Source organism: Typopeltis vanoorti, chromosome 12 (assembly GCF_054136105.1).
Source record: "Typopeltis vanoorti isolate ZY-2024b chromosome 12, IOZ_Tvanoo_1.0, whole genome shotgun sequence".
NCBI classification, from domain to species: domain Eukaryota; kingdom Metazoa; phylum Arthropoda; class Arachnida; order Uropygi; family Thelyphonidae; genus Typopeltis; species Typopeltis vanoorti.
The window spans coordinates 117,674,902-117,690,243 of NC_143560.1; the positions used below are offsets into that span (position 1 = coordinate 117,674,902).

Genomic DNA, 15,342 nt, shown 5'->3' on the forward strand with positions numbered 1-15,342 from the left:
AACTCACACGCATATTAAAGTACCGACAATTCAGAATACATTCTTCAACAAAGCAGATTTATCCCTTATTTCTTGCTTAAATATTATTTAAAAAACTCATAAAACATTTATCTTAACGACATGAAATTACGACATTAAGAGACCAGTCTAGCAAGTTAATCTATATCGGAGCGGTTAAATTTTTATTTATTTAATGAAGCCGCGAAGACTCAACTGACAACTTCGTACATAAAAACATTAAATAGTTCTGAAACATTATCCTATACGCATTAATTTAAAGCGCATTTTTATCATTTCCTCAAGCCCTGCGAAACTAATCACCTCTTCGATCGTATTTTTGCTTACTTCGCTAGCTGAGTGTTGTATATTATGGAACTGTAATTAGCAGACAATGAAACAGAAAGGAGGAGGGAACTGAACTTCACATGTTGCGCACTTTACTTCAATTTATCAGTTAAAAAAGATTAAAATTATAACTAATTACACGCGGAGTAATAACTCATTTAAGCACAAAGTTATGGGAAAAAATTACCAAAAAGATACTTGCTTTTATAAAGCATCGCATGCACTTCTGACTTAATGAAATTATCTTGCAATAATACTCTGGTATAGTTCTCACTCACCACTTACAGTATGCTCAATTAAAGTTACTATCAAGCACTGCGCATTTATCGAGTAGGTGCGGAGGAAAGGGAAACGGAAACACACTTACTTAGATAGCATGGAGGAAATTAAACTATACAAAAAAACAATTTGTGGTTAAATAAAATGATACTTCTGGAAGAAATAAACTTAGATGTAGAGATATATACGATGGTGCTATAACAAGAAGAATGAGCGCTGAGAAAATAATCCAGCTGAAGGTTGGAATGAGCTAATTGTTAGGGAGTAGAACTTATTAACACAGAATATGAAATCACGCGAAAGAGAAAAGAATGAAGGAAAATATAAGTTCAAATGACGTGATTATAGTCGAACGATGGAGAGACAGGTAGTTAAACAAGTAAATACATGAATTACTAAAGTTGGCAAAGCAACCGCAGTGTTGCCATCTTCAGAAATTCACAAAGCGGCACATTACTTTGTTACGTTCCGTAATACACCTGTTGGGAAAGGGGATGAACGGCTATTAAGCTTGATCTCGTCGTTTTTTTTTTTTTTTTTTTTGCTGTTTTGTCATTCAGTAATAAGAGAAGTCGCAGTTATCTACTTTATCGCTTATTTTAGCATTTATGTATTATTTAACAATATTTAATGTATATTATATATATGGTTTACTAATGGTATTATTTATCAATAAAAATATAATTATCCTCTTACATTCAAATGAAAGAACGATTCAGGTATAATAAAATAAAAAATAGACTTCTTAGTTAAATACAATGAATTTGTAATAAGAATATGATATAAACCTGTTATCTTTCATGTAGTACAATATAGTCAGCAACTTTTTTTTCTGAATTTTTCTCTCTCTTTTCCCCATCTTTTCTTCGCACTTCCTTCTCTTTCTCTGAATTTTGGATTCCAATCTACCATTCTTCCAGTATCTTTATTTTATTTACTAGCCATCATTTATTGTTTTTTTATGTTATACTGATTACGGATGCTTTCATTCTTTTATGTAAGCTGGTCTTACTATTTCCTATAAGTTATTTAAACTTATGTCTGTATCATCTGCATGTTTCGTAGGAAATGTTCCTGTTTCCATTAAGCATTCCATAAATGGGATTAAAAGTCGATTTTTATATTCGAACAATGCTAGAATGATAATTATATATAATTATACATATGTGTGTTACGGTTAAAAGGGATAAATCCGGTTATTATTATTAATTACTGGTTAAAGTGAATCATTTACGAGAATCATTCCTAGACGAGTCTGGTGAATATAATAAAAACATGTTTATAGGTTTTGTATATAGGTTTTCATTCTCAACAGAAATTATAACAGCTTAGGTTAGGTTACATTAGTCTATAATGAAAAAAAGTAAGGAAAGTACTTCTTTTGTACTCAATGAAATCAGAAATCATTATAAACTAACCTAGCCTCGTTAACCACCAGTAAAAACTAACAGCTACTAATCAAACCAAAACTCCTTCTAGAAACAACTTTTGGGGGGGGGGGGTGCGTAGATAGTAACTATAAAAACATGCATATTTCTCTAAGTTAGTTTGTCATTTGTTCGTAGTTAGAAACTAGTGATATTTTTTGAACTTGAGATTCACTGAGAATCAAATGAGATATCAATACGTAATTCTACCTTAATGACTGAACATTTAATAGAATATGTTGGGTTCTCTGGCCGAAAGGATAAAGCTTTTGTTTTACGACTAACAGGACATATGCTTGAATCTCGTTATGACATCAATATTTGTAAAACTTTCTTAGAAATTCAGTTGTTTCCTTTCTTCCCCCGTTTCCAAAATTGGTAGTCGACTATTTGAAACCCTTTGGCTGTGTGATAACATATTTTCGTTTAATGAAGATCCAAAGAGACATGTATAGTATCCACAGCATGAGATATCCATTGATATCCCCCCCTTCATGCCACTAATGTATTTTTGGTATTTCAACCGTTCGTGGAAAAAAAAATTCTGAACAATGTTTACATACTTGAAGAATGCTGTGAATAATGCAAATTTAGAAAAACAAAAATTGGATATTTTTTAAAAAACAAAAATCCCGTTTTCGTAATGCCACACACTACTATATTTAGTATCTCAAACAATCCGGCACATATCTTCAGAGAACTGCAGAGATATAAAAAAATTCAATCATAAAAATAGTCAGATAATAAAAAATAAATAAACAGTTAAAATATAACCTCATTTGTCTAGCAGTACAAACAGCAATATAAAGGCCACACACACACAAATGGTTTAAGAAATCATTTCTCTCTCTCACTCACACAATTTCTATTATTCTAATGTCAATGTAATTTGCCCTACACGCAAAACATTTGATGTATGATTAAACACGGTTTATATGTACTGACCCACTTTATACTAAATAAACTATATGAATTAGGATTTCCTTTTATTTTCCTTTACTCTCACTCTGCAATTTCCTTTGAGTCAATTTTATTTTAAATCGCTATCACAATGCTATTACGTCAAAAAGGTATTCCCCATAACTAAGTTTTTTTTCTTCTTATTTTGGCTAAAAACAGCAAAACCGCAGGTTTTGTTAAGCAATCAGAGCCATTTCCTATGCGTTCAGACTAGTACTGTCCAATTCACTGAAACACCTCTTGCTTCAACTCTGCTATCAAAAACTGACGTGTTCTTCCTTTCCACGTGTTACTTCATACAGCGCTGCACCCAAGGTCAAACAACCTGTCCACAGAAAGAATACGTCACTGCAATTCGACGCAACACACATCGTTAGGAGAAGTGAAGCAATGTAACTGTTACACTTTATAAAAGCAGCTCGCCTCGGTTATCGAACAAACATCAAGGACTATTTCACAATGAAGCAGATAACTCATTCATTCACGATTTTCATAGATCGCGATGTATTATTATAAATAAGAGAAATTCAAAATTCTGCTTTTTATACTACCTTAAAGTTTCTTTGGTATTTATTTTGATTTTCAATAAAAAGAATGTCGAATGTTGAGTACTTATTATACCTTTCATGTAACTTTTATGCTGATGACAGAAAAGGTCACTCCTGTATTGTTTTTCCCTCTCCCTTTTGAGAAGTGTGATTGTGTTTCTAGAAAATGTCACAAGATAATGGGCCATCTGCTATCGCCGTCTATATCAGGTATAAGATCAGCTTAATTTATTCAACACGATCAGTTCTTAATACTAATGAGCCCTAACCGGAAGTTAACCATAATAAATATTAACTAGTTTAAATTAACTCAAGACACAATGCGTCTTATCTTTAAGTTAAATGTTCAAAATAATGACATTTGAGAGTTGAAATCAGAGGTTTTTCCAGTGGGAAAATCCAATCTACCTTCACTGGAATCGGATTAACTCAATTTACTGACGAAAATCCCAAGAAAAATAGAAAGAAAGACAGATTCGGTCAACGACAGATGCAAAACTCAGTGATGGTGGAATTCACGTATTAAGCAACAGGATTTCTTAGTATTTTCTCTTTGGAGAATCTCTACTTTCCGCGATTTCCCCACCGACTCCTATCGCCACTATTCCTGCGGCCAAATATTTTTCTGTTTGATCTCGCTGAAAGGACAAAGTAGCGGGAGGAAACGTGCATTTACTAGATATCAAGTGACGCTATTGAAACAGTCAACACGTGTTGTGCACATAATTAATTGAACTCTTCGACTAAAATATATGATTACAACGCTCTTCAAACGCACTGAACAGAGCAAAAAAAAAATGAGTATCCTCAACCAAGGTGTCAAAAGTAATAATACCATTAATAATCTGAGTTTAGATTCTTTTCGGAACAGGATTATATTTGGAATATGAGAGATATTTTGAATAAAATGGGCAATAAAATGTTTCTTGCGGGGAGTAAGGGGAAGCTAAAAGGACCTGCGATATACTGAGCAGAACTGGTCTTATTATGTTCCATATTGCTATCTCTATAACCAATATTTTGTAAGTCTAGCAGAAGAAAGAATGAACGACAAAATAGATGCAATACACATTTAGTAATCTTTGGAAACACGAAATATTTTGGAGTGGCATGTCTGCCTTCTAAATATCCATAATTAACAACCTTCAAGTGAAGATAAACTATCAACTTCTTCGGCTTGTTATTAGAAAATAAAATTGCATCCGTGCACTACAGAGATTTCAATAACCCAATGGAGAACCAACGCTCGATAGTGTCGGAAGCTTAACTAACCTCTCTTCGACTATCAGCACGCTTGTCTGTTAAAAACTTTCAAACTAATTTAGCTGCCGACACTGATAACAAAGTGAGCGGAACCGTTGAAAAACACTTTCAACCTAAATAATTAATAACTTCTTATTCTGAGCAGAAAAAAAAACTCGTCTGCAAGATATGTTAAGAAAAGAAAAAGCACAAATACATTAAAATATTTACAACAGCAGATTCCTTAGCGTATAGTGAAATAAAAGTAGACCAAGATTAATTTTCATATAGATGAATATGTAAGGAATTATAGAGATTTCATTCCGAAATACTTTTTTTTCCTGTTGTTATTCACTCGCTTCCTGCACTGCACGAATGCTTTCCTTTCATCGACTGAAAATTCCATTCACAGGTTGATGATATCACTCCGAAGTCCCACTTGTAGAACTTTTGCAACCTGGAAGACAAATTGCATCCGTGACTGCTTACAATCTACACTTAAATACTGATCTCTCTATCATTACCATTTTTTTTTCATGGAAAAAGAATCCAGAAAACTTTTACTTCCACCAAAATTCAGTTCTCATCCCCCCCCCCAAAAAAAAAGAACCCACTTCATTTGATTTGAATCACTTAGGTCCTCGGGTAAAGCAAAAATGTTTGGAATAAAAATAAACGCTTGGTTCTTGTGGCATAACCGAATTACAGTTTCCACAGCGTACAAAAAGGTGGACGCCTCTTCAATCGCAAAACTGATCACTGTCTACATTATGGAAAACTGCTCCCCCGTTTGAGATATTTTCCTGAAAATATCTAATTATGTAACAGAGAAATTACACTGATTAATGAGCCTTCTTTCTCCCACATACACATACTCCGATGCACATATATAATCACGTTTCTGGATCTACTTCCTCTGCAGATACTTCCATAAATAGTATGGAATGGATATTGAATGACAGCTATTAGTGTTCATGATGGAATCAACAAATTCACCCTAACAACAATTATTACATATTCGTTCCAGCCATCTGCTCTACTGACCAAGCGTCTTCCACGAGTAGTTTTAAAACTACAAACGGCATCTACTCACACTAGAAATTTACTCTTTTCTAACTAATCACTAGCTCGCAGTACTGATATATGAGGTTCAATAAATAGGTCAATGCCTTGTTGCTAAATACAGAACAGCATATATGAAAGTAACAATCGTTACACATAAAAATGAGGAATGATATTTTATTTCGTTATATAATCCACCAATAAGCACACGCATAATACTCGTAATTTCTGTTCATTTAGGAATGTAGCATAAACTGTATAACTTCCACAGATCAGTAGCATGGAAGTCGCAATATTTGTCTTTCAGTTGACTCTCAGGATCGAATCAGGTTATGAGGAATCTTTATAACAGAATTTAAAATGAATGTGAATTTACAGATATACGGCGACGGAACATGTTTTTCCCATCTAGCAAAATAGGCAAACCAGCCAGAGAGTACACGCATTTGGCAGATATAAGAAACAACCGCAGAGGTCTTAGTTGCTTCAGCAAAAATTCCAACCAATCCAAGCCTATAAAAGGAAATAAAGTAACGCATGTTTCAGTGACTAGTCGTAAAACGATCGAACTTGAACGGAAACAGAAGTATGACTATCTGGGTCGAAGATTTAAACTAAGGATTTAATAAATACTTTGAAAATTTCATAAACATATTTTGAAATAAATACAACTATCGAGGAAAATGACCTCAAAAGGCATATTAAACAAACTTATAAAAAGTTGGATAAAGTATAAAAACATCAACAATTTATACCGCAATAAAGTAAGATTTGAGCGGTGAAATACTTTTAGAAAGTTTTGAAAGTGGATGACAAATGAAATGCTTTTGGCTATAATGAAAAACTCTCTCTCCCTACCGTCCTTGTATTTTCTTATTAATGGTTCTAAGAAAGTTTCACTAAAGGGACAGCATTAGTTGTCATATATATTTCATCTGTACATATTCTATTATTTATAAAGAGAAAAATACACTACATAGGAAGAAGCAGGGAAGAAACCTTTGCGAATCGACGAATTTAAACACTGAACAACGATGTCAGATTGAAATGTCTTGAAGATGCAACGTGGATATGCTTAGAATACAGACTGCTACAGTCATTTACTGAATGAAACGAAACAGGTTTTCATTTCAGATTGCTTTCTGGTTTAATGAAATGACTACAAAATCTATCGCTGAGTAATCAGTTGTATTAATTCTTTTGATCACACTTCAATAACAATTTCGATCTTATCTGTTATCCCTAGAGTGAATTAGCAGCTAACAAAGATATCCTCTAAAAATTACGGTTTTTTCGTAATATAAATCATACATTTAATGAGTTCTATATTAATTCGATTCTTATTATTTTGACTCAGTTATTAACGGCAATTATCAGTATAAACAAGAGGCTTATTTATAACTGATTACTTCCATATTAAATATCAGTAAGTTAAATTTATAATACGTTAGATTTATTATTCGGCTAAATCATACAGCACTCAAATGTTTTTGTTTGTTCAGCTCGTCTGTGTGACTTGGTACTCCTTTTTGATTTTCCTCTTTATTCCCTCAAAATTTGCTTCCTGCAATATTCCTGAATATTCATCTTGTTTTGTTATGTTTTCGGTTCATTTTCACTTGTTTCTTCCTTCGTGGTACCTTGTTTTTCATTTAATTCTACAGGATGAACATAAAATATCCCTGTTAAAGGCTTTGTGGAGCGTCACGCAGCAATACAAATGCTGCGAAAAACTTTGTAGGAATATATTGTGCGTCACGCGGAAGCGATATCTTGTGACGTTGAAAAATTCGCCACCAAGGGGAGCTGTATGATGTACCGAATGAATGTAAATGTACTTTTTCTTTGTGTGTAAGATGAAAAACGACACGCATAAATCACGCATTTTTATTAACTTCCAATTATGCATTCACGGACTGTACTGTTCAATGTGCTCTTTCCCGGTAATGCCCCAAACTGCATTCTTTCCAGTGTTTTCAAACGGCAAAACGCAGCTGGTCGGGATTGATGTTGCGCATATGCTGCGTTATGCTGTCTGTCTTTCAGCGCTGGCAATTTATAAGAATGATACCGTGTTAGGTGAACAAGGCGGCCATGCAGTAGGAAACGCATGGCTGATCACTCTGGCTTCCGTGAAATGTTCTCGAAGAACCTCCTGTACAGATCAACCGATGTGTGGAGGGGCCCTATCCTGCATGAAAATGACTGAAACAGGCACTTCTGTAGCACAACGAAATTGTTTATCATATACCTCTGGATATACGATACCTCTCTGGAATAACTAAGCAAATCACATGATCCGACTGGCAAATGTCCTCAAAGAAGAATGGTCCAATGATAAACGAAGCTGTAAACCAGCACAGACCATATCTTTGGGTGAATGCGATGGAATTTGTTGGTTTGCATGCGGGTTTTGCGTAGCTTATACCCGACAATTACAGGTATTCACGGCTCAGTTCAGGTGAATGTGAGCTTCATCTCCCCACAAAATCATCCACGACCACGCAGCGCCCAACTCCAATCGAGCAAGGGGCATTAAAGGATTATTTTGAATTGGTAGAGATGCAGAATCTTCCGGAGAATTTTCCGCAGTTGTGTAAGGCACATCCATGTGTTTTGATAGCATTTGCACTGCAGGAACCAACACTGTTATTCATGGCCTACTCCCCAACAGCAGTAACAACTTCATTCACTTGTTGCGAACTGATTTGTTTACGATCTCTGCCAGATCTAATTCCAACGATCCCATTTCTTCAAAACGATTAATCATTCGTCGCAGAGCATGTGGAGATAGTGGACCTCGTCGGCATTTGTTCGGACGACGAAATTCGCGGAATTCAGCAACAGTATTGCAATTGTTTAGGTAGTAAAGCTTCACGAGCAAAGCACGTTGGGGCAATTTTAGGTGAAAGAATCTCATCATCGGTTTATTAAATAAAAGAAGCAAGACAGCCTCTAGAAATTAGACGAAGCGGTGGGGGGAAATGGAAGGTATGGGAAGAGGAAAGGTAAGGGAGAAGTAGGAAATAGGAATGATATGGAACAAGGAAAATAGGAAAGTCAAGGGGGAAGCGATATAGGTGGAGAGGGAGGAAGGGAGAAACAGCCTCAGCTAACAATTCTCATCTATCTAGCTCTGTGTTATCAGATGTTTAACTCTTTCACCTTCCGTCCCACAGGTCCGCTGGACGACCACGATAACAGGGGTGACCGGCGCCCGGGTGATCATCCCGATCAGGGTCGACCGCCTAGAGTTTGCCTTCGCTGACCGAGTTCGCATCCAAGTTATCCCCCGTGGAAAAAGTAGAACCTAAAATTTGGACAACAGATGTTATAGATGCCATTGCTGATGTTATAGTAAAAGGAGCATAAATTTGAAGACTCCTCCTCTTAAGGTATATAGGATGGGAGGAGAGCACCGGATGGTCTTAAATTTCTGCCCGCCTAGAGTTTTTTTCTCGATCATCAGGAAACGTCGTGTAGCTCCGTAGAAACAGTAGAGTACGATCCGAGAGATGTCTGTCCAGCTCGGATGATTGATGTTGTTTGCATATAGGATGGGAGGATTTCCTCACCTTCCAGATGTGATACTTGATCTCGTTTATCACGAAGATTGGTAACCTCTTGCTGTTGTTTGCTGGTGGTGGGAAATGCAGGAAGATAGCTTGATCCTGAGTTAAGTATGGGATGAGAAGCACGTCACTCAGCCTCCTCCAGATGTTTTGGGAGACTGGGCACTGATAGAAGGCGTGCTCCACATTATCCACAATCGGCCAGAAGTCACAGAAGGGATTCCTGGTTTTGTTGAACAGCCAGGTGTTAAAGTTGACTGGAGCCTGCGGTATGCTATCCGTCGAGAAAGGTCCACGTCAGGTCCTTTCTCGTAGCTCTTTGTGCTGTTCCAGATGTTGTTGATGTCTGTACCGAAGAGCGGAGTTGCTGTAGAATCTGGCAAAGCTGGTTGTAATATTTCAGATTCTGGAACAATTTCCATCTTGGATGCTTGATGAGATGTAATTCCAAAGGGGGAAGCTTGAAACCCAAGTAATACCGAACTGATAACTGCTAAGGTGGTTGGATTGCTGTATCCTGTTCAGATGGAATGGGGTATCATATTTTCAAGTATTACTCAGGTATCATATTTTCAAGAGTGGGAGGCCAAAGCCTCCCCCCGCAACCAGCTTCCCTGGAAGTGAAGGATCTTGGTATCAACTTCTCGACGTAAGTTTTCCCGAAAGAACTTTAAGGATTTCTTGTAGAGTTGGTTCTCTAGATTGTTTCGAGATATCTGTTTTGATGACGACATAATGAAAAGCTCGGCACACAAAAGGTCTTGATTACTGTAGCATGGGAGGAAAGTGACAGCGGTCCAATTTTCGAGTCCTTGAAGCTGTCGACGGTCTTGGCGATTAGATGATCTTCGTCGACTTCAGGCTGTGCCGTACAGGTTACCTCTAAGATGGTAAGGGTCTTCTTTGGAGACTAGACCCAGTGGGATGTTAACTGGGTCCAAAACTCCATATATTTTGAGCTGCGTTTTGTCTGGATTTGCTTGTAGTCTCACCACTTCGAATCTCTCGAGGATGTTAAAGAGATTCCTAATGGAGTCTTTGTCCCAAAGGCCGCCCACCACGTCATCCTCATAGGCTGTTGTTTTGAGGTCAATCGTGCTGAGCGAAAGTGGTAGTACTCTAATGGCACGAAAGTTGTTGACTGCCTGTAGAAAAGGCTCAAGGACCAGTGCAAAAAGGAGACAGAGGACATCCCTTGTTAACCCCTTTTTGGATGGTAATGGGGTCAGATAGGTATCCGTTGATTTGGAGGCAAGTGGAGCTGTTGTTGTAGCCTTCCTGGAGAATGGAAAGGACCCGCTGACCCCGACTTCCTAAAAAAAAAAAAAAACAGATACGAATGTCGCACGCTGTCAAACTCTCGGCTGAGATCGATTGAAAGCAATGCAATTAGGTGTTTCTTGGTGGATACCAGACGAAGCAGATCTCTGATGAGGTACAGAATAAAGTCCATTGATCGGCCTGGGATGCCATATACTTGGGTACTTTTTATGACTTATTTCATCCCCACTTTGAGTCTGTTGTTAATAACTCGGGCCAGGATTTTGTAGTCGATTTTGGCGAGACTAATCGGCTGCCAGTTCCTGACCAAGGAGGGCTCCCTGTTGGACTTGGGGTTGAAAACCATATGGCACTCCACGAACTCGCCTGGCACGTTTAAGATGTTGTAAAGCGCCAGGAGAGCCAGGCGTATAAAGTCCCAGGCCTCACGATAGAACTCTGCCCACAGCCCGTCTGGACCAGGTGCTTGGTTAGTTCGACATTGCTTGAAGAATGTTGTTAATTCAGCCGCCGTAAAAGGACGATCTAACGCTGCTTGGATGTGTGCAGGGAGGGTCGTGATGTTCCAAGAGGAGTAGTCCAGAGAGGCACCATCATCTATATAAAATTCATTGTAGTGCCTCTGGAAGACTTGCAAGATGTCAGAAGTAGTGATGATGTTACCGCCTTCCGTGATGTTAAGTAAGGTTCTCTCCTCTCTGAAGACCGGGTTCACCACAAAATTGAAGTCACCCATCATGATGACGTGATGGGCGCCATAGATATAGTTGTTGAGACTTTGGAAGAATGCTGGTCTTGAAGGTGCGTTAGCCGGGGCGTAGATGTTAAGAAACCTGGTGGTACAGCCCGGTACTACCAGTCTATGGCGAGAATTCTTTCTTCTGCATCCCTTTGGATGTTATGAAAGGCTCCTAGGAGAGAGCTAACAACATAAATACTACGGCATTGAGTGGTGTTGGGCCGAAGCTCCAGTTAGGTGTCAAGGGGTACTTTTGACTAAGTTCCTGCATGTCTCAGTGGTAAAAGTGTTTCCTGCAGGAACAATAGCCTGATGTTGTATGCCAGCATCAGTTTCTACACTGCCTCCTGTTTAAATGGTGATCAGAGGCTGCTGATGTTTGAGCGAGGCGATGCAAACGGCTGGTGGCGTCATTAGTTGTTTATACCCGGTCTAGATCTTTGATTTTAAAGGTGTTTAGCAAATCTGAGCGAAGATTCTATTCGTGGGTAGGTAGTGGAATATCCGGTCCCCTGCAGACTTGCTTCAAGTTTGCAAAACGAGTTCGCCAGGACTTCGAACTTATGCCAACTGTTCTTTATTTTGAAGCTATTTTGTCTTCAGCGGTCTTGTAGGTGTTAAATTGCGACCCCGTGTACCACTTGATTTTATCCTTTACTTTGTTATCTTGAAGGAGGGGGTGAGAATCCAGCTCCATTTCAGAATCTGATGTGCCTGTAGATTTTCTGGTCCGAGATTTCTGTTTCTTTTCTTTCTTTGGAGCCGATTCCTCCTCCGTTTCACCGCCTTTGATGTTTCTGGTGGTGGCGGCGGAGGTTACATGTGTGGTATCCCCCCCCCCCTCTTTAAGTTAAATGTCTTCTGCAGGGGAGAGGTCACTGACTTCAGGTGGAAGATTCTTGCCCTCGGTTTTATGGGCTGCTATTGTTACCGGTAATACGACGGTTTCTGTAGGAGTTTCCGGCACTGCTTCAGGTGTTGGTTTATCCGGCTGGTTGTTAGTTGTCGGTGCCGTCGTAGCCACTGATGTTGTTGCGGTAGAAATAGCTACAGGAGGTGTCAGTCGTTGCTACTTTCTTTATCTTCCGAGGACTGTCTGTGTGAAAGTCTTCTCCTCGGTGGTCTTCGGGAGTTGTGAAAAAATCACCATGCTCTGTGGTCAAGAGAGGGTGTTGCGTCAATGGCTCTACTGGTGCCCCTGCTTTTTACGCGAAGGTGCGTAGCGGGCACCTAGTAATCTTGTTCTGGATTGCTGCACTTTCGGCAGGGTTAGGTCACTGGCTGGATATGTGTCCGACGCGAACACAATTGAAGCATTTGGCTCGGGGACAGTCTTCGCCCAAGCCGCAACGCTAACATCGTCGCTGCAGTCTGGGGTAATTTACAATTACCTGTGGCGTTCCGATGTTAACTAAGTTGGTAACGGATAACTTCATATCCACCGTGGAAGTTACTTCCCCAGAAAACCAAGTGGGATCTTCTTTCGAAATACTGCGTTTGATGTTACTCACTTTTCCCCACTTTGCAAAGGTTTGTATTAAGATGTCGTCTCCGGTTTGGATGTATTCCATAGGGAACCTGTCTATTTTGAGAGTCCACACTTAGCTCCCTACCATGACCGGTATTATATGGTTCCCTTGCAAAGAAACCCTCTAAAAGTTTGTCTCTCGAATCCGTGTGCGACGACGAGGAACTTTCCACCCTCGTACGGAGTGAAGGAGTAAATGTTCTGTGCTCCGATGATCTCTTTTAGTACTTCTGTTAAAGCTCTAGGTTCCTCACATCCTGTCACGTCTATCCCTAGCGTTCTAATCCTGGGAGGGACTGGAATCAATTTACTCGTGGTAACTCTGCGTTGAAAAAAAAAAGGGGGGGGGAAACAAAATAGACTAAGTCGACCAACTTAGAGTAATGTTATTAACGAAAGAGCCTATATGGCAAAAAGAGCTCTCTAGTGGAAAGAGAATTCAAAAAAAATATCCCACTAAAGCCACCAAGTTAGTAAGAACACATTAAAAAAGAAAACGACAACAAACCTGAAGCAGAAGGGATCACAATGCACGTCCGTTGTGTACGGTATTAACAACCAGAATGAAGGCAGAAATCTCTCGGATATCGCTTCTGCATTGAGCACAGTGTTCCTGCAGAGTTTAGCAGCATTTGAATCGCTGGATGGCGCTCCACAAGGCCTTAAACAGGGCTACTTTAATTTTGATCACCCTGGATTTTACTTGCTTAAGCAAGTAAAATCCAGGGTGAAAAAAACAGAAAATAATAAATAATTTATTATTTTCTGTTTCTACTATTTTGCGAATTCCACTACCAATGTAAGTTCAGAAAAGTATTACAATGGATTATCTACTCAACAAAAAGCTCTTTTGGAATAGGTAGGTATTTATCAACGCCATATAATGCTAGTGGCTCAAGATTTTCACCATTAAATGTCACTGAGTTTTACAACACAGTGCATTTATTTCTATTCGCGTCGGCAGCTCCGTGGACGTTGAACGCTGTTCACAGTCTTATAATTAAAATATATTAATTTCTACTTAAAGGAATATCTACTCCGTTTAACGTAAAATTACCGCAGTATTATATATATATATAAATAATTTATTTTTTTTTAAGTCGGGTATTTTCTTTTTTTCCTTTCATCCCATAACACTTAATATTACGTATGTGTATTGGCCATGAGAGAGATTGACTCTTGGGGTACGAACACAACAGTGATATAACAAGGACACGGCATCACATATGAACTCAGATAACCAGAAACTCACTTTTTAATTGTGTTCAGACATAATTTTAAGCGTATTTCTTATTATTTCATTCTGCATTGGATGAAGTTTTTTCTACTAAGAACCAGCAATGTAGAACTAGAAAGTTCTACACCCCAGTGCATAAAAAGAAATCGCAATCTTTGCCTTACGACATCAGTTTCAACTAAGCAAGGATTTGCACGAATGACGTCCCTTTAAAGGTAGGCAACAATCAAGAGGCGCTAACAATATGGGATGGGGAAACAACAAGTCCAATGAAGCTAGGAAAGTGGGAGATGAAGAGCAGCAACAGGTTCACACGTGATGGTGTAATAACATTGGAACGATACCGGACGCATGCGATACATTGATCTATCGATTTGTAGTTGAAATTTAGTTTAAAAAGGGCCTTTAAAGTATGAATCTTAACTTAATCAAATATTCACTTTAACGACGCTCTCAATCGAGTTCGGTTTTTACATCATGCTTTTTCAAAGATGGTCTGCTGAAATTATTATTCCTTCACTCTCTTCTAAGGCTCTAAAAACTAAGAGGCTGCTGGTCAGCATCCATACAGTGTTCAGTTTGAAATTACCGAATCAACTTCCCTTCCTTTTTTTTTCATTATACCTACGTTTGGAATAAAGACTACAACCTTCAGCTAATAGAAGAAATATCAATAGATTTCTTCCTTATCCTCTTGCCCACACCCTACACTAATGTACCATAGGGTCTGCAAACTGATGTGCAGGCTTGATATAATAACCAACAGGAATTTATTTTAATCTTCCTTTGATAATTATGTTTAGGATGCCAAGTTGTGACTGCAAGTGAGTTACTGATTGGTAGCCTAAACATAATTATCAAAGAAAGATTAAAATAAATTCCTGTTGGTTATTATATTAAGACTGCACATCAGTTTGCAGACCCTATGGCACATTAGTGTCGGGTGTGGGCAAGAGATTAAGAAAGAAATCTACTGACGTCTGACGTATTCCCCCCATATCTGACATCCGTAGATATGGGGCATCAACGGACGTATGGTCACTCCCGTACCTCACCGGGTTTTGGGAGTGAAGTCTTCTGCTACAATAAATGGAATGGTCACAGATTCCCTTTTCACACAGA

General features: G+C 38.5%; 2 protein-coding genes across 3 annotated transcripts in view; one reads left to right on the forward strand and one right to left on the reverse strand.

Annotated features, from left to right (window-relative positions):
• The window catches only part of LOC150101167 (synaptic vesicle glycoprotein 2C-like), a 408,918-nt gene that overhangs the window by 314,383 nt on the left and 79,193 nt on the right, over positions 1–15,342 (reverse strand). Inside the window, exon 1 of one of the 2 annotated variants that reach the window (XM_090402053.1) lies at positions 548–679. The exons of the other annotated variant lie outside the window; for it this stretch is intronic. The gene's annotated coding sequence lies outside the window, so the exon portion shown is untranslated. Of the gene's footprint in view, positions 1–547; positions 680–15,342 lie in introns of those variants that run through there. 2 annotated transcript variants of the gene reach the window in all.
• The window catches only part of LOC150101168 (glycine receptor subunit alpha-2-like), a 135,947-nt gene that overhangs the window by 54,965 nt on the left and 65,640 nt on the right, over positions 1–15,342 (forward strand). The gene's annotated exons all lie outside the window — the stretch shown is intronic.